We start from the raw sequence: 24,307 nt of genomic DNA, 5'->3' as shown, positions 1-24,307 counted from the left end.
AAAGCTGTTAGGAGATATGGCTTTCAGCCACGAGGCCCGGATTCGATTCCCGGTAGCCGAACATACTTTTGTTTGCTGAGTCTTGGTTATTCTCACGGCATTTACGATATCTTTGTGTTGTGGTTTTTGGGGTCCAAGCATGAGGCGAGCAAACGTGAACGAAAGCAGATATGTGTGTAAATGAGTGTCAAGGCAGTAATAAAGGTGGATTTGACGGTGGATCGGGTATTGGACTGCAGACGTACCACATTGCGTAGCTCTATAGCTGAGTAAGTTAGAGCGTCGTGCTGAGAGCACAAAAGCCACGTATTCGGCCGCACCAAGTGCCATTTCATTTTTCGCCCCTAAAAGGCAATGCTTCCTCCAGCGAGACACTGCCAGGTAAATAACAAGCGATCTTCACAAGAAGTAAGGCGTCTACACGTTGCGCGATACTGTCGCCTACGGCCACACCGCGCGTAGTGCAGCGGTTCTCGTCTGTTCACCGGCGTTAGGAATCGTTGGCCGCGGTTAGTACATGGATGCGTGCTCGGCTGGGAACTCGACGTGCTCTTGGCTTCTTTCATTTTGCATTTTTCCTTCGGTTTCGTTGTTGCTTAGCAATAATGATGCGGTCCCGCACGCTGACGCCACTCTTGCCTGTCGGTACACTAAGGGGCGAATCTGTGGCCGCAATAAAATGAAAGGTTCTGTCGTGTGTTTGTCGTTTTTTGGTCTCTCCCAGTCGTTTCTAGCGCCTGCCCTCTACATATATGCCCATTTCCAAGCGTCAGCTTTCGCGTCAGCCGAGCAAAGTCGAGACAAGTCGACACATGGAGACACACGATGCTGAGAAACGAAACCCGCAGACTAGCGCCCTGGCAGCACGGACTGAGACGAGGGGCGAAGGAAAACTATTCGTAACGCGACAGTTCACAGTTTCGAAGATCGCGTTTCGTTACGTGGAACTCCCCCAGAAGAAAAAAGTACCTTTTGTGCGGTGGCCGGGAATCGAACCCGGATCAACTGCTTGGGAAGCAACCATGCTGACCGTTACACCACCACCGCGTTGTGCTGCGTCCCACCCACGCCCTGATGTGTCGGCTACCCTCCTGCCATCAGAGGCCGAAGGCGATGGTGCTGTAGGCGCTCAACGCCAGGGCGGGGGCGGGAACATCTGAACACAGTGTGTAGGTGCTGCTAGGGCGATGTAGCGTAACTAGAAGCAGAACTGACAGCCGTTGAAAAAACTGCCCTTTAATTTACAGCAGGGCGATAAAACAAATATCTAATGTGACGTACTTACTGATGATCCAGAGACGATTCAGCATATGTGTGCCAATCCAGAAGTAGAAAGCGCCAAAGTATCACAATATTAAGTTGGTTAGTTTGATCATCGCCTGGAGCATATCATTAGCTTCCCCTGAGGGCGAAATGCACAGCGTAGCCGTTGCTAGGGAACGGCCTTTCCTGTCGTTTTTTGTTTTCTCTGCGTCAATGTGAATAATGATAACTACAGTTCTGCTCGTTCCACTCAAGACAGATGGCGACGGAAAACAATGGTGTAAGGCACCATATTTAAGCTCTGGTTCCCGAAAGTGAGTGTGGGGTGCAACCTCACATCTGACAACTCGTTTTAAACACTCTAAAACCAACGTATTTCCTTCACACAAGAAAAAACACGCTAATTTCGCAGTCAGGCTCTGGAGATATACCTAGAAACGACGGTGGAAGAGATTTTGCGCCCACGCGTCAGATTGGCCGAGCGGTCTAAGGCGCCAGATTTAAGCTCTGGTTCCCTAAGGGGAGCGTGGGTTCGAACCCCACATCTGACAATGCATTTTAAATATTCCAAAACTACCAATTTCGTACATGCGGCAAAACAAGTAAATTACGTGGGAACAGGTTGCGCAGATACTACTAGAAACGGCAGTGACTATGGTGCTTGCCTTGCAAGTCTGATTGTCTGGCGGTCAGAAAGAATGGAAAGCTGTTAGGAGATATGGCTTTCAGCCACGAGGCCCGGATTCGATTCCCGGTAGCCGAACATACTTTTGTTTGCTGAGTCTTGGTTATTCTCACGGCATTTACGATATCTTTGTGTTGTGGTTTTTGGGGTCCAAGCATGAGGCGAGCAAACGTGAACGAAAGCAGATATGTGTGTAAATGAGTGTCAAGGCAGTAATAAAGGTGGATTTGACGGTGGATCGGGTATTGGACTGCAGACGTACCACATTGCGTAGCTCTATAGCTGAGTAAGTTAGAGCGTCGTGCTGAGAGCACAAAAGCCACGTATTCGGCCGCACCAAGTGCCATTTCATTTTTCGCCCCTAAAAGGCAATGCTTCCTCCAGCGAGACACTGCCAGGTAAATAACAAGCGATCTTCACAAGAAGTAAGGCGTCTACACGTTGCGCGATACTGTCGCCTACGGCCACACCGCGCGTAGTGCAGCGGTTCTCGTCTGTTCACCGGCGTTAGGAATCGTTGGCCGCGGTTAGTACATGGATGCGTGCTCGGCTGGGAACTCGACGTGCTCTTGGCTTCTTTCATTTTGCATTTTTCCTTCGGTTTCGTTGTTGCTTAGCAATAATGATGCGGTCCCGCACGCTGACGCCACTCTTGCCTGTCGGTACACTAAGGGGCGAATCTGTGGCCGCAATAAAATGAAAGGTTCTGTCGTGTGTTTGTCGTTTTTTGGTCTCTCCCAGTCGTTTCTAGCGCCTGCCCTCTACATATATGCCCATTTCCAAGCGTCAGCTTTCGCGTCAGCCGAGCAAAGTCGAGACAAGTCGACACATGGAGACACACGATGCTGAGAAACGAAACCCGCAGACTAGCGCCCTGGCAGCACGGACTGAGACGAGGGGCGAAGGAAAACTATTCGTAACGCGACAGTTCACAGTTTCGAAGATCGCGTTTCGTTACGTGGAACTCCCCCAGAAGAGAAAAGTACCTTTTGTGCGGTGGCCGGGAATCGAACCCGGATCAACTGCTTGGGAAGCAACCATGCTGACCGTTACACCACCACCGCGTTGTGCTGCGTCCCACCCACGCCCTGATGTGTCGGCTACCCTCCTGCCATCAGAGGCCGAAGGCGATGGTGCTGTAGGCGCTCAACGCCAGGGCGGGGGCGGGAACATCTGAACACAGTGTGTAGGTGCTGCTAGGGCGATGTAGCGTAACTAGAAGCAGAACTGACAGCCGTTGAAAAAACTGCCCTTTAATTTACAGCAGGGCGATAAAACAAATATCTAATGTGACGTACTTACTGATGATCCAGAGACGATTCAGCATATGTGTGCCAATCCAGAAGTAGAAAGCGCCAAAGTATCACAATATTAAGTTGGTTAGTTTGATCATCGCCTGGAGCATATCATTAGCTTCCCCTGAGGGCGAAATGCACAGCGTAGCCGTTGCTAGGGAACGGCCTTTCCTGTCGTTTTTTGTTTTCTCTGCGTCAATGTGAATAATGATAACTACAGTTCTGCTCGTTCCACTCAAGACAGATGGCGACGGAAAACAATGGTGTAAGGCACCATATTTAAGCTCTGGTTCCCGAAAGTGAGTGTGGGGTGCAACCTCACATCTGACAACTCGTTTTAAACACTCTAAAACCAACGTATTTCCTTCACACAAGAAAAAACACGCTAATTTCGCAGTCAGGCTCTGGAGATATACCTAGAAACGACGGTGGAAGAGATTTTGCGCCCACGCGTCAGATTGGCCGAGCGGTCTAAGGCGCCAGATTTAAGCTCTGGTTCCCTAAGGGGAGCGTGGGTTCGAACCCCACATCTGACAATGCATTTTAAATATTCCAAAACTACCAATTTCGTACATGCGGCAAAACAAGTAAATTACGTGGGAACAGGTTGCGCAGATACTACTAGAAACGGCAGTGACTATGGTGCTTGCCTTGCAAGTCTGATTGTCTGGCGGTCAGAAAGAATGGAAAGCTGTTAGGAGATATGGCTTTCAGCCACGAGGCCCGGATTCGATTCCCGGTAGCCGAACATACTTTTGTTTGCTGAGTCTTGGTTATTCTCACGGCATTTACGATATCTTTGTGTTGTGGTTTTTGGGGTCCAAGCATGAGGCGAGCAAACGTGAACGAAAGCAGATATGTGTGTAAATGAGTGTCAAGGCAGTAATAAAGGTGGATTTGACGGTGGATCGGGTATTGGACTGCAGACGTACCACATTGCGTAGCTCTATAGCTGAGTAAGTTAGAGCGTCGTGCTGAGAGCACAAAAGCCACGTATTCGGCCGCACCAAGTGCCATTTCATTTTTCGCCCCTAAAAGGCAATGCTTCCTCCAGCGAGACACTGCCAGGTAAATAACAAGCGATCTTCACAAGAAGTAAGGCGTCTACACGTTGCGCGATACTGTCGCCTACGGCCACACCGCGCGTAGTGCAGCGGTTCTCGTCTGTTCACCGGCGTTAGGAATCGTTGGCCGCGGTTAGTACATGGATGCGTGCTCGGCTGGGAACTCGACGTGCTCTTGGCTTCTTTCATTTTGCATTTTTCCTTCGGTTTCGTTGTTGCTTAGCAATAATGATGCGGTCCCGCACGCTGACGCCACTCTTGCCTGTCGGTACACTAAGGGGCGAATCTGTGGCCGCAATAAAATGAAAGGTTCTGTCGTGTGTTTGTCGTTTTTTGGTCTCTCCCAGTCGTTTCTAGCGCCTGCCCTCTACATATATGCCCATTTCCAAAAAAGTCGAGACAAGTCGACACATGGAGACACACGATGCTGAGAAACGAAACCCGCAGACTAGCGCCCTGGCAGCACGGACTGAGACGAGGGGCGAAGGAAAACTATTCGTAACGCGACAGTTCACAGTTTCGAAGATCGCGTTTCGTTACGTGGAACTCCCCCAGAAGAAAAAAGTACCTTTTGTGCGGTGGCCGGGAATCGAACCCGGATCAACTGCTTGGGAAGCAACCATGCTGACCGTTACACCACCACCGCGTTGTGCTGCGTCCCACCCACGCCCTGATGTGTCGGCTACCCTCCTGCCATCAGAGGCCGAAGGCGATGGTGCTGTAGGCGCTCAACGCCAGGGCGGGGGCGGGAACATCTGAACACAGTGTGTAGGTGCTGCTAGGGCGATGTAGCGTAACTAGAAGCAGAACTGACAGCCGTTGAAAAAACTGCCCTTTAATTTACAGCAGGGCGATAAAACAAATATCTAATGTGACGTACTTACTGATGATCCAGAGACGATTCAGCATATGTGTGCCAATCCAGAAGTAGAAAGCGCCAAAGTATCACAATATTAAGTTGGTTAGTTTGATCATCGCCTGGAGCATATCATTAGCTTCCCCTGAGGGCGAAATGCACAGCGTAGCCGTTGCTAGGGAACGGCCTTTCCTGTCGTTTTTTGTTTTCTCTGCGTCAATGTGAATAATGATAACTACAGTTCTGCTCGTTCCACTCAAGACAGATGGCGACGGAAAACAATGGTGTAAGGCACCATATTTAAGCTCTGGTTCCCGAAAGTGAGTGTGGGGTGCAACCTCACATCTGACAACTCGTTTTAAACACTCTAAAACCAACGTATTTCCTTCACACAAGAAAAAACACGCTAATTTCGCAGTCAGGCTCTGGAGATATACCTAGAAACGACGGTGGAAGAGATTTTGCGCCCACGCGTCAGATTGGCCGAGCGGTCTAAGGCGCCAGATTTAAGCTCTGGTTCCCTAAGGGGAGCGTGGGTTCGAACCCCACATCTGACAATGCATTTTAAATATTCCAAAACTACCAATTTCGTACATGCGGCAAAACAAGTAAATTACGTGGGAACAGGTTGCGCAGATACTACTAGAAACGGCAGTGACTATGGTGCTTGCCTTGCAAGTCTGATTGTCTGGCGGTCAGAAAGAATGGAAAGCTGTTAGGAGATATGGCTTTCAGCCACGAGGCCCGGATTCGATTCCCGGTAGCCGAACATACTTTTGTTTGCTGAGTCTTGGTTATTCTCACGGCATTTACGATATCTTTGTGTTGTGGTTTTTGGGGTCCAAGCATGAGGCGAGCAAACGTGAACGAAAGCAGATATGTGTGTAAATGAGTGTCAAGGCAGTAATAAAGGTGGATTTGACGGTGGATCGGGTATTGGACTGCAGACGTACCACATTGCGTAGCTCTATAGCTGAGTAAGTTAGAGCGTCGTGCTGAGAGCACAAAAGCCACGTATTCGGCCGCACCAAGTGCCATTTCATTTTTCGCCCCTAAAAGGCAATGCTTCCTCCAGCGAGACACTGCCAGGTAAATAACAAGCGATCTTCACAAGAAGTAAGGCGTCTACACGTTGCGCGATACTGTCGCCTACGGCCACACCGCGCGTAGTGCAGCGGTTCTCGTCTGTTCACCGGCGTTAGGAATCGTTGGCCGCGGTTAGTACATGGATGCGTGCTCGGCTGGGAACTCGACGTGCTCTTGGCTTCTTTCATTTTGCATTTTTCCTTCGGTTTCGTTGTTGCTTAGCAATAATGATGCGGTCCCGCACGCTGACGCCACTCTTGCCTGTCGGTACACTAAGGGGCGAATCTGTGGCCGCAATAAAATGAAAGGTTCTGTCGTGTGTTTGTCGTTTTTTGGTCTCTCCCAGTCGTTTCTAGCGCCTGCCCTCTACATATATGCCCATTTCCAAAAAAGTCGAGACAAGTCGACACATGGAGACACACGATGCTGAGAAACGAAACCCGCAGACTAGCGCCCTGGCAGCACGGACTGAGACGAGGGGCGAAGGAAAACTATTCGTAACGCGACAGTTCACAGTTTCGAAGATCGCGTTTCGTTACGTGGAACTCCCCCAGAAGAAAAAAGTACCTTTTGTGCGGTGGCCGGGAATCGAACCCGGATCAACTGCTTGGGAAGCAACCATGCTGACCGTTACACCACCACCGCGTTGTGCTGCGTCCCACCCACGCCCTGATGTGTCGGCTACCCTCCTGCCATCAGAGGCCGAAGGCGATGGTGCTGTAGGCGCTCAACGCCAGGGCGGGGGCGGGAACATCTGAACACAGTGTGTAGGTGCTGCTAGGGCGATGTAGCGTAACTAGAAGCAGAACTGACAGCCGTTGAAAAAACTGCCCTTTAATTTACAGCAGGGCGATAAAACAAATATCTAATGTGACGTACTTACTGATGATCCAGAGACGATTCAGCATATGTGTGCCAATCCAGAAGTAGAAAGCGCCAAAGTATCACAATATTAAGTTGGTTAGTTTGATCATCGCCTGGAGCATATCATTAGCTTCCCCTGAGGGCGAAATGCACAGCGTAGCCGTTGCTAGGGAACGGCCTTTCCTGTCGTTTTTTGTTTTCTCTGCGTCAATGTGAATAATGATAACTACAGTTCTGCTCGTTCCACTCAAGACAGATGGCGACGGAAAACAATGGTGTAAGGCACCATATTTAAGCTCTGGTTCCCGAAAGTGAGTGTGGGGTGCAACCTCACATCTGACAACTCGTTTTAAACACTCTAAAACCAACGTATTTCCTTCACACAAGAAAAAACACGCTAATTTCGCAGTCAGGCTCTGGAGATATACCTAGAAACGACGGTGGAAGAGATTTTGCGCCCACGCGTCAGATTGGCCGAGCGGTCTAAGGCGCCAGATTTAAGCTCTGGTTCCCTAAGGGGAGCGTGGGTTCGAACTCCACATCTGACAATGCATTTTAAATATTCCAAAACTACCAATTTCGTACATGCGGCAAAACAAGTAAATTACGTGGGAACAGGTTGCACAGATACTACTAGAAACGGCAGTGACTATGGTGCTTGCCTTGCAAGTCTGATTGTCTGGCGGTCAGAAAGAATGGAAAGCTGTTAGGAGATATGGCTTTCAGCCACGAGGCCCGGATTCGATTCCCGGTAGCCGAACATACTTTTGTTTGCTGAGTCTTGGTTATTCTCACGGCATTTACGATATCTTTGTGTTGTGGTTTTTGGGGTCCAAGCATGAGGCGAGCAAACGTGAACGAAAGCAGATATGTGTGTAAATGAGTGTCAAGGCAGTAATAAAGGTGGATTTGACGGTGGATCGGGTATTGGACTGCAGACGTACCACATTGCGTAGCTCTATAGCTGAGTAAGTTAGAGCGTCGTGCTGAGAGCACAAAAGCCACGTATTCGGCCGCACCAAGTGCCATTTCATTTTTCGCCCCTAAAAGACAATGCTTCCTCCAGCGAGACACTGCCAGGTAAATAACAAGCGATCTTCACAAGAAGTAAGGCGTCTACACGTTGCGCGATACTGTCGCCTACGGCCACACCGCGCGTAGTGCAGCGGTTCTCGTCTGTTCACCGGCGTTAGGAATCGTTGGCCGCGGTTAGTACATGGATGCGTGCTCGGCTGGGAACTCGACGTGCTCTTGGCTTCTTTCATTTTGCATTTTTCCTTCGGTTTCGTTGTTGCTTAGCAATAATGATGCGGTCCCGCACGCTGACGCCACTCTTGCCTGTCGGTACACTAAGGGGCGAATCTGTGGCCGCAATAAAATGAAAGGTTCTGTCGTGTGTTTGTCGTTTTTTGGTCTCTCCCAGTCGTTTCTAGCGCCTGCCCTCTACATATATGCCCATTTCCAAGCGTCAGCTTTCGCGTCAGCCGAGCAAAGTCGAGACAAGTCGACACACGATGCTGAGAAACGAAACCCGCAGACTAGCGCCCTGGCAGCACGGACTGAGACGAGGGGCGAAGGAAAACTATTCGTAACGCGACAGTTCACAGTTTCGAAGATCGCGTTTCGTTACGTGGAACTCCCCCAGAAGAAAAAAGTACCTTTTGTGCGGTGGCCGGGAATCGAACCCGGATCAACTGCTTGGGAAGCAACCATGCTGACCGTTACACCACCACCGCGTTGTGCTGCGTCCCACCCACGCCCTGATGTGTCGGCTACCCTCCTGCCATCAGAGGCCGAAGGCGATGGTGCTGTAGGCGCTCAACGCCAGGGCGGGGGCGGGAACATCTGAACACAGTGTGTAGGTGCTGCTAGGGCGATGTAGCGTAACTAGAAGCAGAACTGACAGCCGTTGAAAAAACTGCCCTTTAATTTACAGCAGGGCGATAAAACAAATATCTAATGTGACGTACTTACTGATGATCCAGAGACGATTCAGCATATGTGTGCCAATCCAGAAGTAGAAAGCGCCAAAGTATCACAATATTAAGTTGGTTAGTTTGATCATCGCCTGGAGCATATCATTAGCTTCCCCTGAGGGCGAAATGCACAGCGTAGCCGTTGCTAGGGAACGGCCTTTCCTGTCGTTTTTTGTTTTCTCTGCGTCAATGTGAATAATGATAACTACAGTTCTGCTCGTTCCACTCAAGACAGATGGCGACGGAAAACAATGGTGTAAGGCACCATATTTAAGCTCTGGTTCCCGAAAGTGAGTGTGGGGTGCAACCTCACATCTGACAACTCGTTTTAAACACTCTAAAACCAACGTATTTCCTTCACACAAGAAAAAACACGCTAATTTCGCAGTCAGGCTCTGGAGATATACCTAGAAACGACGGTGGAAGAGATTTTGCGCCCACGCGTCAGATTGGCCGAGCGGTCTAAGGCGCCAGATTTAAGCTCTGGTTCCCTAAGGGGAGCGTGGGTTCGAACCCCACATCTGACAATGCATTTTAAATATTCCAAAACTACCAATTTCGTACATGCGGCAAAACAAGTAAATTACGTGGGAACAGGTTGCGCAGATACTACTAGAAACGGCAGTGACTATGGTGCTTGCCTTGCAAGTCTGATTGTCTGGCGGTCAGAAAGAATGGAAAGCTGTTAGGAGATATGGCTTTCAGCCACGAGGCCCGGATTCGATTCCCGGTAGCCGAACATACTTTTGTTTGCTGAGTCTTGGTTATTCTCACGGCATTTACGATATCTTTGTGTTGTGGTTTTTGGGGTCCAAGCATGAGGCGAGCAAACGTGAACGAAAGCAGATATGTGTGTAAATGAGTGTCAAGGCAGTAATAAAGGTGGATTTGACGGTGGATCGGGTATTGGACTGCAGACGTACCACATTGCGTAGCTCTATAGCTGAGTAAGTTAGAGCGTCGTGCTGAGAGCACAAAAGCCACGTATTCGGCCGCACCAAGTGCCATTTCATTTTTCGCCCCTAAAAGACAATGCTTCCTCCAGCGAGACACTGCCAGGTAAATAACAAGCGATCTTCACAAGAAGTAAGGCGTCTACACGTTGCGCGATACTGTCGCCTACGGCCACACCGCGCGTAGTGCAGCGGTTCTCGTCTGTTCACCGGCGTTAGGAATCGTTGGCCGCGGTTAGTACATGGATGCGTGCTCGGCTGGGAACTCGACGTGCTCTTGGCTTCTTTCATTTTGCATTTTTCCTTCGGTTTCGTTGTTGCTTAGCAATAATGATGCGGTCCCGCACGCTGACGCCACTCTTGCCTGTCGGTACACTAAGGGGCGAATCTGTGGCCGCAATAAAATGAAAGGTTCTGTCGTGTGTTTGTCGTTTTTTGGTCTCTCCCAGTCGTTTCTAGCGCCTGCCCTCTACATATATGCCCATTTCCAAGCGTCAGCTTTCGCGTCAGCCGAGCAAAGTCGAGACAAGTCGACACATGGAGACACACGATGCTGAGAAACGAAACCCGCAGACTAGCGCCCTGGCAGCACGGACTGAGACGAGGGGCGAAGGAAAACTATTCGTAACGCGACAGTTCACAGTTTCGAAGATCGCGTTTCGTTACGTGGAACTCCCCCAGAAGAAAAAAGTACCTTTTGTGCGGTGGCCGGGAATCGAACCCGGATCAACTGCTTGGGAAGCAACCATGCAGACCGTTACACCACCACCGCGTTGTGCTGCGTCCCACCCACGCCCTGATGTGTCGGCTACCCTCCTGCCATCAGAGGCCGAAGGCGATGGTGCTGTAGGCGCTCAACGCCAGGGCGGGGGCGGGAACATCTGAACACAGTGTGTAGGTGCTGCTAGGGCGATGTAGCGTAACTAGAAGCAGAACTGACAGCCGTTGAAAAAACTGCCCTTTAATTTACAGCAGGGCGATAAAACAAATATCTAATGTGACGTACTTACTGATGATCCAGAGACGATTCAGCATATGTGTGCCAATCCAGAAGTAGAAAGCGCCAAAGTATCACAATATTAAGGTGGTTAGTTTGATCATCGCCTGGAGCATATCATTTGCTTCCCCTGAGGGCGAAATGCACAGCGTAGCCGTTGCTAGGGAACGGCCTTTCCTGTCGTTTTTTGTTTTCTCTGCGTCAATGTGAATAATGATAACTACAGTTCTGCTCGTTCCACTCAAGACAGATGGCGACGGAAAACAATGGTGTAAGGCACCATATTTAAGCTCTGGTTCCCGAAAGTGAGTGTGGGGTGCAACCTCACATCTGACAACTCGTTTTAAACACTCTAAAACCAACGTATTTCCTTCACACAAGAAAAAACACGCTAATTTCGCAGTCAGGCTCTGGAGATATACCTAGAAACGACGGTGGAAGAGATTTTGCGCCCACGCGTCAGATTGGCCGAGCGGTCTAAGGCGCCAGATTTAAGCTCTGGTTCCCTAAGGGGAGCGTGGGTTCGAACCCCACATCTGACAATGCATTTTAAATATTCCAAAACTACCAATTTCGTACATGCGGCAAAACAAGTAAATTACGTGGGAACAGGTTGCGCAGATACTACTAGAAACGGCAGTGACTATGGTGCTTGCCTTGCAAGTCTGATTGTCTGGCGGTCAGAAAGAATGGAAAGCTGTTAGGAGATATGGCTTTCAGCCACGAGGCCCGGATTCGATTCCCGGTAGCCGAACATACTTTTGTTTGCTGAGTCTTGGTTATTCTCACGGCATTTACGATATCTTTGTGTTGTGGTTTTTGGGGTCCAAGCATGAGGCGAGCAAACGTGAACGAAAGCAGATATGTGTGTAAATGAGTGTCAAGGCAGTAATAAAGGTGGATTTGACGGTGGATCGGGTATTGGACTGCAGACGTACCACATTGCGTAGCTCTATAGCTGAGTAAGTTAGAGCGTCGTGCTGAGAGCACAAAAGCCACGTATTCGGCCGCACCAAGTGCCATTTCATTTTTCGCCCCTAAAAGGCAATGCTTCCTCCAGCGAGACACTGCCAGGTAAATAACAAGCGATCTTCACAAGAAGTAAGGCGTCTACACGTTGCGCGATACTGTCGCCTACGGCCACACCGCGCGTAGTGCAGCGGTTCTCGTCTGTTCACCGGCGTTAGGAATCGTTGGCCGCGGTTAGTACATGGATGCGTGCTCGGCTGGGAACTCGACGTGCTCTTGGCTTCTTTCATTTTGCATTTTTCCTTCGGTTTCGTTGTTGCTTAGCAATAATGATGCGGTCCCGCACGCTGACGCCACTCTTGCCTGTCGGTACACTAAGGGGCGAATCTGTGGCCGCAATAAAATGAAAGGTTCTGTCGTGTGTTTGTCGTTTTTTGGTCTCTCCCAGTCGTTTCTAGCGCCTGCCCTCTACATATATGCCCATTTCCAAGCGTCAGCTTTCGCGTCAGCCGAGCAAAGTCGAGACAAGTCGACACATGGAGACACACGATGCTGAGAAACGAAACCCGCAGACTAGCGCCCTGGCAGCACGGACTGAGACGAGGGGCGAAGGAAAACTATTCGTAACGCGACAGTTCACAGTTTCGAAGATCGCGTTTCGTTACGTGGAACTCCCCCAGAAGAAAAAAGTACCTTTTGTGCGGTGGCCGGGAATCGAACCCGGATCAACTGCTTGGGAAGCAACCATGCTGACCGTTACACCACCACCGCGTTGTGCTGCGTCCCACCCACGCCCTGATGTGTCGGCTACCCTCCTGCCATCAGAGGCCGAAGGCGATGGTGCTGTAGGCGCTCAACGCCAGGGCGGGGGCGGGAACATCTGAACACAGTGTGTAGGTGCTGCTAGGGCGATGTAGCGTAACTAGAAGCAGAACTGACAGCCGTTGAAAAAACTGCCCTTTAATTTACAGCAGGGCGATAAAACAAATATCTAATGTGACGTACTTACTGATGATCCAGAGACGATTCAGCATATGTGTGCCAATCCAGAAGTAGAAAGCGCCAAAGTATCACAATATTAAGTTGGTTAGTTTGATCATCGCCTGGAGCATATCATTTGCTTCCCCTGAGGGCGAAATGCACAGCGTAGCCGTTGCTAGGGAACGGCCTTTCCTGTCGTTTTTTGTTTTCTCTGCGTCAATGTGAATAATGATAACTACAGTTCTGCTCGTTCCACTCAAGACAGATGGCGACGGAAAACAATGGTGTAAGGCACCATATTTAAGCTCTGGTTCCCGAAAGTGAGTGTGGGGTGCAACCTCACATCTGACAACTCGTTTTAAACACTCTAAAACCAACGTATTTCCTTCACACAAGAAAAAACACGCTAATTTCGCAGTCAGGCTCTGGAGATATACCTAGAAACGACGGTGGAAGAGATTTTGCGCCCACGCGTCAGATTGGCCGAGCGGTCTAAGGCGCCAGATTTAAGCTCTGGTTCCCTAAGGGGAGCGTGGGTTCGAACCCCACATCTGACAATGCATTTTAAATATTCCAAAACTACCAATTTCGTACATGCGGCAAAACAAGTAAATTACGTGGGAACAGGTTGCGCAGATACTACTAGAAACGGCAGTGACTATGGTGCTTGCCTTGCAAGTCTGATTGTCTGGCGGTCAGAAAGAATGGAAAGCTGTTAGGAGATATGGCTTTCAGCCACGAGGCCCGGATTCGATTCCCGGTAGCCGAACATACTTTTGTTTGCTGAGTCTTGGTTATTCTCACGGCATTTACGATATCTTTGTGTTGTGGTTTTTGGGGTCCAAGCATGAGGCGAGCAAACGTGAACGAAAGCAGATATGTGTGTAAATGAGTGTCAAGGCAGTAATAAAGGTGGATTTGACGGTGGATCGGGTATTGGACTGCAGACGTACCACATTGCGTAGCTCTATAGCTGAGTAAGTTAGAGCGTCGTGCTGAGAGCACAAAAGCCACGTATTCGGCCGCACCAAGTGCCATTTCATTTTTCGCCCCTAAAAGGCAATGCTTCCTCCAGCGAGACACTGCCAGGTAAATAACAAGCGATCTTCACAAGAAGTAAGGCGTCTACACGTTGCGCGATACTGTCGCCTACGGCCACACCGCGCGTAGTGCAGCGGTTCTCGTCTGTTCACCGGCGTTAGGAATCGTTGGCCGCGGTTAGTACATGGATGCGTGCTCGGCTGGGAACTCGACGTGCTCTTGGCTTCTTTCATTTTGCATTTTTCCTTCGGTTTCGTTGTTGCTTAGCAATAATGATGCGGTCCCGCACGCTGACGCCACTCTTGCCTGTCGGTACACTAAGGGGCGAATCTGTGGCCGCAATAAAATGAAAGGTTCTGTCGTGTGTTTGTCGTTTTTTGGTCTCTCCCAGTCGTTTCTAGCGCCTGCCCTCTACATATATGCCCATTTCCAAAAAAGTCGAGACAAGTCGACACATGGAGACACACGATGCTGAGAAACGAAACCCGCAGACTAGCGCCCTGGCAGCACGGACTGAGACGAGGGGCGAAGGAAAACTATTCGTAACGCGACAGTTCACAGTTTCGAAGATCGCGTTTCGTTACGTGGAACTCCCCCAGAAGAAAAAAGTACCTTTTGTGCGGTGGCCGGGAATCGAACCCGGATCAACTGCTTGGGAAGCAACCATGCTGACCGTTACACCACCACCGCGTTGTGCTGCGTCCCACCCACGCCCTGATGTGTCGGCTACCCTCCTGCCATCAGAGGCCGAAGGCGATGGTGCTGTAGGCGCTCAACGCCAGGGCGGGGGCGGGAACATCTGAACACAGTGTGTAGGTGCTGCTAGGGCGATGTAGCGTAACTAGAAGCAGAACTGACAGCCGTTGAAAAAACTGCCCTTTAATTTACAGCAGGGCGATAAAACAAATATCTAATGTGACGTACTTACTGATGATCCAGAGACGATTCAGCATATGTGTGCCAATCCAGAAGTAGAAAGCGCCAAAGTATCACAATATTAAGTTGGTTAGTTTGATCATCGCCTGGAGCATATCATTAGCTTCCCCTGAGGGCGAAATGCACAGCGTAGCCGTTGCTAGGGAACGGCCTTTCCTGTCGTTTTTTGTTTTCTCTGCGTCAATGTGAATAATGATAACTACAGTTCTGCTCGTTCCACTCAAGACAGATGGCGACGGAAAACAATGGTGTAAGGCACCATATTTAAGCTCTGGTTCCCGAAAGTGAGTGTGGGGTGCAACCTCACATCTGACAACTCGTTTTAAACACTCTAAAACCAACGTATTTCCTTCACACAAGAAAAAACACGCTAATTTCGCAGTCAGGCTCTGGAGATATACCTAGAAACGACGGTGGAAGAGATTTTGCGCCCACGCGTCAGATTGGCCGAGCGGTCTAAGGCGCCAGATTTAAGCTCTGGTTCCCTAAGGGGAGCGTGGGTTCGAACTCCACATCTGACAATGCATTTTAAATATTCCAAAACTACCAATTTCGTACATGCGGCAAAACAAGTAAATTACGTGGGAACAGGTTGCACAGATACTACTAGAAACGGCAGTGACTATGGTGCTTGCCTTGCAAGTCTGATTGTCTGGCGGTCAGAAAGAATGGAAAGCTGTTAGGAGATATGGCTTTCAGCCACGAGGCCCGGATTCGATTCCCGGTAGCCGAACATACTTTTGTTTGCTGAGTCTTGGTTATTCTCACGGCATTTACGATATCTTTGTGTTGTGGTTTTTGGGGTCCAAGCATGAGGCGAGCAAACGTGAACGAAAGCAGATATGTGTGTAAATGAGTGTCAAGGCAGTAATAAAGGTGGATTTGACGGTGGATCGGGTATTGGACTGCAGACGTACCACATTGCGTAGCTCTATAGCTGAGTAAGTTAGAGCGTCGTGCTGAGAGCACAAAAGCCACGTATTCGGCCGCACCAAGTGCCATTTCATTTTTCGCCCCTAAAAGGCAATGCTTCCTCCAGCGAGACACTGCCAGGTAAATAACAAGCGATCTTCACAAGAAGTAAGGCGTCTACACGTTGCGCGATACTGTCGCCTACGGCCACACCGCGCGTAGTGCAGCGGTTCTCGTCTGTTCACCGGCGTTAGGAATCGTTGGCCGCGGTTAGTACATGGATGCGTGCTCGGCTGGGAACTCGACGTGCTCTTGGCTTCTTTCATTTTGCATTTTTCCTTCGGTTTCGTTGTTGCTTAGCAATAATGATGCGGTCCCGCACGCTGACGCCACTCTTGCCTGTCGGTACACTAAGGGGCGAATCTGTGGCCGCAATAAAATGAAAGGTTCTGTCGTGTGTTTGTCGTTTTTTGGTCTCTCCCAGTCGTTTCTAGCGCCTGCCCTCTACATATATGCCCATTTCCAAGCGTCAGCTTTCGCGTCAGCCGAGCAAAGTCGAGACAAGTCGACACATGGAGACACACGATGCTGAGAAACGAAACCCGCAGACTAGCGCCCTGGCAGCACGGACTGAGACGAGGGGCGAAGGAAAACTATTCGTAACGCGACAGTTCACAGTTTCGAAGATCGCGTTTCGTTACGTGGAACTCCCCCAGAAGAAAAAAGTACCTTTTGTGCGGTGGCCGGGAATCGAACCCGGATCAACTGCTTGGGAAGCAACCATGCTGACCGTTACACCACCACCGCGTTGTGCTGCGTCCCACCCACGCCCTGATGTGTCGGCTACCCTCCTGCCATCAGAGGCCGAAGGCGATGGTGCTGTAGGCGCTCAACGCCAGGGCGGGGGCGGGAACATCTGAACACAGTGTGTAGGTGCTGCTAGGGCGATGTAGCGTAACTAGAAGCAGAACTGACAGCCGTTGAAAAAACTGCCCTTTAATTTACAGCAGGGCGATAAAACAAATATCTAATGTGACGTACTTACTGATGATCCAGAGACGATTCAGCATATGTGTGCCAATCCAGAAGTAGAAAGCGCCAAAGTATCACAATATTAAGTTGGTTAGTTTGATCATCGCCTGGAGCATATCATTAGCTTCCCCTGAGGGCGAAATGCACAGCGTAGCCGTTGCTAGGGAACGGCCTTTCCTGTCGTTTTTTGTTTTCTCTGCGTCAATGTGAATAATGATAACTACAGTTCTGCTCGTTCCACTCAAGACAGATGGCGACGGAAAACAATGGTGTAAGGCACCATATTTAAGCTCTGGTTCCCGAAAGTGAGTGTGGGGTGCAACCTCACATCTGACAACTCGTTTTAAACACTCTAAAACCAACGTATTTCCTTCACACAAGAAAAAACACGCTAATTTCGCAGTCAGGCTCTGGAGATATACCTAGAAACGACGGTGGAAGAGATTTTGCGCCCACGCGTCAGATTGGCCGAGCGGTCTAAGGCGCCAGATTTAAGCTCTGGTTCCCTAAGGGGAGCGTGGGTTCGAACCCCACATCTGACAATGCATTTTAAATATTCCAAAACTACCAATTTCGTACATGCGGCAAAACAAGTAAATTACGTGGGAACAGGTTGCGCAGATACTACTAGAAACGGCAGTGACTATGGTGCTTGCCTTGCAAGTCTGATTGTCTGGCGGTCAGAAAGAATGGAAAGCTGTTAGGAGATATGGCTTTCAGCCACGAGGCCCGGATTCGATTCCCGGTAGCCGAACATACTTTTGTTTGCTGAGTCTTGGTTATTCTCACGGCATTTACGATATCTTTGTGTTGTGGTTTTTGGGGTCCAAGCATGAGGCGAGCAAACGTGAACGAAAGCAGATATGTGTGTAAATGAGTGTCAAGGCAGTAATAAAGGTGGATTTGACGGTGGATCGGGTATTGGACTGCAGACGTACCACATTGCGTAGCTCTATAGCTGAGTAAGTTAGAGCGTCGTGCTGAGAGCACAAAAGCCACGTATTCGGCCGCACCAAGTGCCATTTCATTTTTCGCCCCTAAAAGACAATGCTTCCTCCAGCGAGACACTGCCAGGTAAATAACAAGCGATCTTCACAAGAAGTAAGGCGTCTACACGTTGCGCGATACTGTCGCCTACGGCCACACCGCGCGTAGTGCAGCGGTTCTCGTCTGTTCACCGGCGTTAGGAATCGTTGGCCGCGGTTAGTACATGGATGCGTGCTCGGCTGGGAACTCGACGTGCTCTTGGCTTCTTTCATTTTGCATTTTTCCTTCGGTTTCGTTGTTGCTTAGCAATAATGATGCGGTCCCGCACGCTGACGCCACTCTTGCCTGTCGGTACACTAAGGGGCGAATCTGTTGCCGCAATAAAATGAAAGGTTCTGTCGTGTGTTTGTCGTTTTTTGGTCTCTCCCAGTCGTTTCTAGCGCCTGCCCTCTACATATATGCCCATTTCCAAGCGTCAGCTTTCGCGTCAGCCGAGCAAAGTCGAGACAAGTCGACACATGGAGACACACGATGCTGAGAAACGAAACCCGCAGACTAGCGCCCTGGCAGCACGGACTGAGACGAGGGGCGAAGGAAAACTATTCGTAACGCGACAGTTCACAGTTTCGAAGATCGCGTTTCGTTACGTGGAACTCCCCCAGAAGAAAAAAGTACCTTTTGTGCGGTGGCCGGGAATCGAACCCGGATCAACTGCTTGGGAAGCAACCATGCAGACCGTTACACCACCACCGCGTTGTGCTGCGTCCCACCCACGCCCTGATGTGTCGGCTACCCTCCTGCCATCAGAGGCCGAAGGCGATGGTGCTGTAGGCGCTCAACGCCAGGGCGGGGGCGGGAACATCTGAACACAGTGTGTAGGTGCTGCTAGGGCGATGTAGCGTAACTAGAAGCAGAACTGACAGCCGTTGAAAAAACTGCCCTTTAATTTACAGCAGGGCGATAAAACAAATATCTAATGTGACGTACTTACTGATGATCCAGAGACGATTCAGCATATGTGTGCCAATCCAGAAGTAGAAAGCGCCAAAGTATCACAATATTAAGGTGGTTAGTTTGATCATCGCCTGGAGCATATCATTTGCTTCCCCTGAGGGCGAAATGCACAGCGTAGCCGTTGCTAGGGAACGGCCTTTCCTGTCGTTTTTTGTTTTCTCTGCGTCAATGTGAATAATGATAACTACAGTTCTGCTCGTTCCACTCAAGACAGATGGCGACGGAAAACAATGGTGTAAGGCACCATATTTAAGCTCTGGTTCCCGAAAGTGAGTGTGGGGTGCAACCTCACATCTGACAACTCGTTTTAAACACTCTAAAACCAACGTATTTCCTTCACACAAGAAAAAACACGCTAATTTCGCAGTCAGGCTCTGGAGATATACCTAGAAACGACGGTGGAAGAGATTTTGCGCCCACGCGTCAGATTGGCCGAGCGGTCTAAGGCGCCAGATTTAAGCTCTGGTTCCCTAAGGGGAGCGTGGGTTCGAACCCCACATCTGACAATGCATTTTAAATATTCCAAAACTACCAATTTCGTACATGCGGCAAAACAAGTAAATTACGTGGGAACAGGTTGCGCAGATACTACTAGAAACGGCAGTGACTATGGTGCTTGCCTTGCAAGTCTGATTGTCTGGCGGTCAGAAAGAATGGAAAGCTGTTAGGAGATATGGCTTTCAGCCACGAGGCCCGGATTCGATTCCCGGTAGCCGAACATACTTTTGTTTGCTGAGTCTTGGTTATTCTCACGGCATTTACGATATCTTTGTGTTGTGGTTTTTGGGGTCCAAGCATGAGGCGAGCAAACGTGAACGAAAGCAGATATGTGTGTAAATGAGTGTCAAGGCAGTAATAAAGGTGGATTTGACGGTGGATCGGGTATTGGACTGCAGACGTACCACATTGCGTAGCTCTATAGCTGAGTAAGTTAGAGCGTCGTGCTGAGAGCACAAAAGCCACGTATTCGGCCGCACCAAGTGCCATTTCATTTTTCGCCCCTAAAAGGCAATGCTTCCTCCAGCGAGACACTGCCAGGTAAATAACAAGCGATCTTCACAAGAAGTAAGGCGTCTACACGTTGCGCGATACTGTCGCCTACGGCCACACCGCGCGTAGTGCAGCGGTTCTCGTCTGTTCACCGGCGTTAGGAATCGTTGGCCGCGGTTAGTACATGGATGCGTGCTCGGCTGGGAACTCGACGTGCTCTTGGCTTCTTTCATTTTGCATTTTTCCTTCGGTTTCGTTGTTGCTTAGCAATAATGATGCGGTCCCGCACGCTGACGCCACTCTTGCCTGTCGGTACACTAAGGGGCGAATCTGTGGCCGCAATAAAATGAAAGGTTCTGTCGTGTGTTTGTCGTTTTTTGGTCTCTCCCAGTCGTTTCTAGCGCCTGCCCTCTACATATATGCCCATTTCCAAGCGTCAGCTTTCGCGTCAGCCGAGCAAAGTCGAGACAAGTCGACACACGATGCTGAGAAACGAAACCCGCAGACTAGCGCCCTGGCAGCACGGACTGAGACGAGGGGCGAAGGAAAACTATTCGTAACGCGACAGTTCACAGTTTCGAAGATCGCGTTTCGTTACGTGGAACTCCCCCAGAAGAAAAAAGTACCTTTTGTGCGGTGGCCGGGAATCGAACCCGGATCAACTGCTTGGGAAGCAACCATGCTGACCGTTACACCACCACCGCGTTGTGCTGCGTCCCACCCACGCCCTGATGTGTCGGCTACCCTCCTGCCATCAGAGGCCGAAGGCGATGGTGCTGTAGGCGCTCAACGCCAGGGCGGGGGCGGGAACATCTGAACACAGTGTGTAGGTGCTGCTAGGGCGATGTAGCGTAACTAGAAGCAGAACTGACAGCCGTTGAAAAAACTGCCCTTTAATTTACAGCAGGGCGATAAAACAAATATCTAATGTGACGTACTTACTGATGATCCAGAGACGATTCAGCATATGTGTGCCAATCCAGAAGTAGAAAGCGCCAAAGTATCACAATATTAAGTTGGTTAGTTTGATCATCGCCTGGAGCATATCATTAGCTTCCCCTGAGGGCGAAATGCACAGCGTAGCCGTTGCTAGGGAACGGCCTTTCCTGTCGTTTTTTGTTTTCTCTGCGTCAATGTGAATAATGATAACTACAGTTCTGCTCGTTCCACTCAAGACAGATGGCGACGGAAAACAATGGTGTAAGGCACCATATTTAAGCTCTGGTTCCCGAAAGTGAGTGTGGGGTGCAACCTCACATCTGACAACTCGTTTTAAACACTCTAAAACCAACGTATTTCCTTCACACAAGAAAAAACACGCTAATTTCGCAGTCAGGCTCTGGAGATATACCTAGAAACGACGGTGGAAGAGATTTTGCGCCCACGCGTCAGATTGGCCGAGCGGTCTAAGGCGCCAGATTTAAGCTCTGGTTCCCTAAGGGGAGCGTGGGTTCGAACCCCACATCTGACAATGCATTTTAAATATTCCAAAACTACCAATTTCGTACATGCGGCAAAACAAGTAAATTACGTGGGAACAGGTTGCGCAGATACTACTAGAAACGGCAGTGACTATGGTGCTTGCCTTGCAAGTCTGATTGTCTGGCGGTCAGAAAGAATGGAAAGCTGTTAGGAGATATGGCTTTCAGCCACGAGGCCCGGATTCGATTCCCGGTAGCCGAACATACTTTTGTTTGCTGAGTCTTGGTTATTCTCACGGCATTTACGATATCTTTGTGTTGTGGTTTTTGGGGTCCAAGCATGAGGCGAGCAAACGTGAACGAAAGCAGATATGTGTGTAAATGAGTGTCAAGGCAGTAATAAAGGTGGATTTGACGGTGGATCGGGTATTGGACTGCAGACGTACCACATTGCGTAGCTCTATAGCTGAGTAAGTTAGAGCGTCGTGCTGAGAGCACAAAAGCCACGTATTCGGCCGCACCAAGTGCCATTTCATTTTTCGCCCCTAAAAGACAATGCTTCCTCCAGCGAGACACTGCCAGGTAAATAACAAGCGATCTTCACAAGAAGTAAGGCGTCTACACGTTGCGCGATACTGTCGCCTACGGCCACACCGCGCGTAGTGCAGCGGTTCTCGTCTGTTCACCGGCGTTAGGAATCGTTGGCCGCGGTTAGTACATGGATGCGTGCTCGGCTGGGAACTCGACGTGCTCTTGGCTTCTTTCATTTTGCATTTTTCCTTCGGTTTCGTTGTTGCTTAGCAATAATGATGCGGTCCCGCACGCTGACGCCACTCTTGCCTGTCGGTACACTAAGGGGCGAATCTGTGGCCGCAATAAAATGAAAGGTTCTGTCGTGTGTTTGTCGTTTTTTGGTCTCTCCCAGTCGTTTCTAGCGCCTGCCCTCTACATATATGCCCATTTCCAAGCGTCAGCTTTCGCGTCAGCCGAGCAAAGTCGAGACAAGTCGACACATGGAGACACACGATGCTGAGAAACGAAACCCGCAGACTAGCGCCCTGGCAGCACGGACTGAGACGAGGGGCGAAGGAAAACTATTCGTAACGCGACAGTTCACAGTTTCGAAGATCGCGTTTCGTTACGTGGAACTCCCCCAGAAGAAAAAAGTACCTTTTGTGCGGTGGCCGGGAATCGAACCCGGATCAACTGCTTGGGAAGCAACCATGCAGACCGTTACACCACCACCGCGTTGTGCTGCGTCCCACCCACGCCCTGATGTGTCGGCTACCCTCCTGCCATCAGAGGCCGAAGGCGATGGTGCTGTAGGCGCTCAACGCCAGGGCGGGGGCGGGAACATCTGAACACAGTGTGTAGGTGCTGCTAGGGCGATGTAGCGTAACTAGAAGCAGAACTGACAGCCGTTGAAAAAACTGCCCTTTAATTTACAGCAGGGCGATAAAACAAATATCTAATGTGACGTACTTACTGATGATCCAGAGACGATTCAGCATATGTGTGCCAATCCAGAAGTAGAAAGCGCCAAAGTATCACAATATTAAGGTGGTTAGTTTGATCATCGCCTGGAGCATATCATTTGCTTCCCCTGAGGGCGAAATGCACAGCGTAGCCGTTGCTAGGGAACGGCCTTTCCTGTCGTTTTTTGTTTTCTCTGCGTCAATGTGAATAATGATAACTACAGTTCTGCTCGTTCCACTCAAGACAGATGGCGACGGAAAACAATGGTGTAAGGCACCATATTTAAGCTCTGGTTCCCGAAAGTGAGTGTGGGGTGCAACCTCACATCTGACAACTCGTTTTAAACACTCTAAAACCAACGTATTTCCTTCACACAAGAAAAAACACGCTAATTTCGCAGTCAGGCTCTGGAGATATACCTAGAAACGACGGTGGAAGAGATTTTGCGCCCACGCGTCAGATTGGCCGAGCGGTCTAAGGCGCCAGATTTAAGCTCTGGTTCCCTAAGGGGAGCGTGGGTTCGAACCCCACATCTGACAATGCATTTTAAATATTCCAAAACTACCAATTTCGTACATGCGGCAAAACAAGTAAATTACGTGGGAACAGGTTGCGCAGATACTACTAGAAACGGCAGTGACTATGGTGCTTGCCTTGCAAGTCTGATTGTCTGGCGGTCAGAAAGAATGGAAAGCTGTTAGGAGATATGGCTTTCAGCCACGAGGCCCGGATTCGATTCCCGGTAGCCGAACATACTTTTGTTTGCTGAGTCTTGGTTATTCTCACGGCATTTACGATATCTTTGTGTTGTGGTTTTTGGGGTCCAAGCATGAGGCGAGCAAACGTGAACGAAAGCAGATATGTGTGTAAATGAGTGTCAAGGCAGTAATAAAGGTGGATTTGACGGTGGATCGGGTATTGGACTGCAGACGTACCACATTGCGTAGCTCTATAGCTGAGTAAGTTAGAGCGTCGTGCTGAGAGCACAAAAGCCACGTATTCGGCCGCACCAAGTGCCATTTCATTTTTCGCCCCTAAAAGGCAATGCTTCCTCCAGCGAGACACTGCCAGGTAAATAACAAGCGATCTTCACAAGAAGTAAGGCGTCTACACGTTGCGCGATACTGTCGCCTACGGCCACACCGCGCGTAGTGCAGCGGTTCTCGTCTGTTCACCGGCGTTAGGAATCGTTGGCCGCGGTTAGTACATGGATGCGTGCTCGGCTGGGAACTCGACGTGCTCTTGGCTTCTTTCATTTTGCATTTTTCCTTCGGTTTCGTTGTTGCTTAGCAATAATGATGCGGTCCCGCGCGCTGACGCCACTCTTGCCTGTCGGTACACTAAGGGGCGAATCTGTGGCCGCAATAAAATGAAAGGTTCTGTCGTGTGTTTGTCGTTTTTTGGTCTCTCCCAGTCGTTTCTAGCGCCTGCCCTCTACATATATGCCCATTTCCAAGCGTCAGCTTTCGCGTCAGCCGAGCAAAGTCGAGACAAGTCGACACATGGAGA

General features: G+C 49.8%; 24 non-coding genes across 24 annotated transcripts; 12 read left to right on the top strand and 12 right to left on the bottom strand.

Moving 5' to 3' along the window:
* Nucleotides 1-975: 975 nt before the first annotated feature.
* On the bottom strand, nt 976-1,047 carry Trnag-ccc. Its single transcript has one exon. It is a non-coding gene; the product is annotated as a tRNA-Gly (tRNA).
* A 683-nt stretch (nt 1,048-1,730) lies between these two features.
* On the top strand, nt 1,731-1,814 carry Trnal-uaa. Its single transcript has one exon. It is a non-coding gene; the product is annotated as a tRNA-Leu (tRNA).
* Nucleotides 1,815-2,940: 1,126 nt separating this feature from the next.
* Trnag-ccc lies at nt 2,941-3,012 on the bottom strand. Its single transcript has one exon. It is a non-coding gene; the product is annotated as a tRNA-Gly (tRNA).
* A 683-nt stretch (nt 3,013-3,695) lies between these two features.
* Trnal-uaa lies at nt 3,696-3,779 on the top strand. Its single transcript has one exon. It is a non-coding gene; the product is annotated as a tRNA-Leu (tRNA).
* A 1,102-nt stretch (nt 3,780-4,881) lies between these two features.
* Trnag-ccc lies at nt 4,882-4,953 on the bottom strand. The gene has a single exon. It is a non-coding gene; the product is annotated as a tRNA-Gly (tRNA).
* A 683-nt stretch (nt 4,954-5,636) lies between these two features.
* Trnal-uaa lies at nt 5,637-5,720 on the top strand. The gene has a single exon. It is a non-coding gene; the product is annotated as a tRNA-Leu (tRNA).
* A 1,102-nt stretch (nt 5,721-6,822) lies between these two features.
* On the bottom strand, nt 6,823-6,894 carry Trnag-ccc. Its single transcript has one exon. It is a non-coding gene; the product is annotated as a tRNA-Gly (tRNA).
* A 683-nt stretch (nt 6,895-7,577) lies between these two features.
* Trnal-uaa lies at nt 7,578-7,661 on the top strand. The gene has a single exon. It is a non-coding gene; the product is annotated as a tRNA-Leu (tRNA).
* Nucleotides 7,662-8,777: 1,116 nt separating this feature from the next.
* Trnag-ccc lies at nt 8,778-8,849 on the bottom strand. The gene has a single exon. It is a non-coding gene; the product is annotated as a tRNA-Gly (tRNA).
* Nucleotides 8,850-9,532: 683 nt separating this feature from the next.
* Trnal-uaa lies at nt 9,533-9,616 on the top strand. Its single transcript has one exon. It is a non-coding gene; the product is annotated as a tRNA-Leu (tRNA).
* A 1,126-nt stretch (nt 9,617-10,742) lies between these two features.
* Trnag-ccc lies at nt 10,743-10,814 on the bottom strand. Its single transcript has one exon. It is a non-coding gene; the product is annotated as a tRNA-Gly (tRNA).
* A 683-nt stretch (nt 10,815-11,497) lies between these two features.
* Nucleotides 11,498-11,581, top strand: Trnal-uaa. The gene has a single exon. It is a non-coding gene; the product is annotated as a tRNA-Leu (tRNA).
* A 1,126-nt stretch (nt 11,582-12,707) lies between these two features.
* Trnag-ccc lies at nt 12,708-12,779 on the bottom strand. The gene has a single exon. It is a non-coding gene; the product is annotated as a tRNA-Gly (tRNA).
* A 683-nt stretch (nt 12,780-13,462) lies between these two features.
* Nucleotides 13,463-13,546, top strand: Trnal-uaa. The gene has a single exon. It is a non-coding gene; the product is annotated as a tRNA-Leu (tRNA).
* Nucleotides 13,547-14,648: 1,102 nt separating this feature from the next.
* Nucleotides 14,649-14,720, bottom strand: Trnag-ccc. The gene has a single exon. It is a non-coding gene; the product is annotated as a tRNA-Gly (tRNA).
* A 683-nt stretch (nt 14,721-15,403) lies between these two features.
* On the top strand, nt 15,404-15,487 carry Trnal-uaa. Its single transcript has one exon. It is a non-coding gene; the product is annotated as a tRNA-Leu (tRNA).
* Nucleotides 15,488-16,613: 1,126 nt separating this feature from the next.
* Trnag-ccc lies at nt 16,614-16,685 on the bottom strand. Its single transcript has one exon. It is a non-coding gene; the product is annotated as a tRNA-Gly (tRNA).
* Nucleotides 16,686-17,368: 683 nt separating this feature from the next.
* Nucleotides 17,369-17,452, top strand: Trnal-uaa. Its single transcript has one exon. It is a non-coding gene; the product is annotated as a tRNA-Leu (tRNA).
* Nucleotides 17,453-18,578: 1,126 nt separating this feature from the next.
* Nucleotides 18,579-18,650, bottom strand: Trnag-ccc. Its single transcript has one exon. It is a non-coding gene; the product is annotated as a tRNA-Gly (tRNA).
* Nucleotides 18,651-19,333: 683 nt separating this feature from the next.
* On the top strand, nt 19,334-19,417 carry Trnal-uaa. Its single transcript has one exon. It is a non-coding gene; the product is annotated as a tRNA-Leu (tRNA).
* Nucleotides 19,418-20,533: 1,116 nt separating this feature from the next.
* Trnag-ccc lies at nt 20,534-20,605 on the bottom strand. Its single transcript has one exon. It is a non-coding gene; the product is annotated as a tRNA-Gly (tRNA).
* A 683-nt stretch (nt 20,606-21,288) lies between these two features.
* Trnal-uaa lies at nt 21,289-21,372 on the top strand. Its single transcript has one exon. It is a non-coding gene; the product is annotated as a tRNA-Leu (tRNA).
* Nucleotides 21,373-22,498: 1,126 nt separating this feature from the next.
* On the bottom strand, nt 22,499-22,570 carry Trnag-ccc. The gene has a single exon. It is a non-coding gene; the product is annotated as a tRNA-Gly (tRNA).
* A 683-nt stretch (nt 22,571-23,253) lies between these two features.
* Nucleotides 23,254-23,337, top strand: Trnal-uaa. The gene has a single exon. It is a non-coding gene; the product is annotated as a tRNA-Leu (tRNA).
* Nucleotides 23,338-24,307: the final 970 nt, after the last annotated feature.

The sequence above is a fragment of the Schistocerca americana genome, unplaced genomic scaffold, assembly GCF_021461395.2.
Source record: "Schistocerca americana isolate TAMUIC-IGC-003095 unplaced genomic scaffold, iqSchAmer2.1 HiC_scaffold_182, whole genome shotgun sequence".
NCBI classification, from domain to species: Eukaryota; Metazoa; Arthropoda; class Insecta; order Orthoptera; family Acrididae; genus Schistocerca; species Schistocerca americana.
The sequence above is the reverse complement of the archived record's forward strand: the minus strand, read 5'-3'. Positions and strand labels throughout refer to the sequence as shown.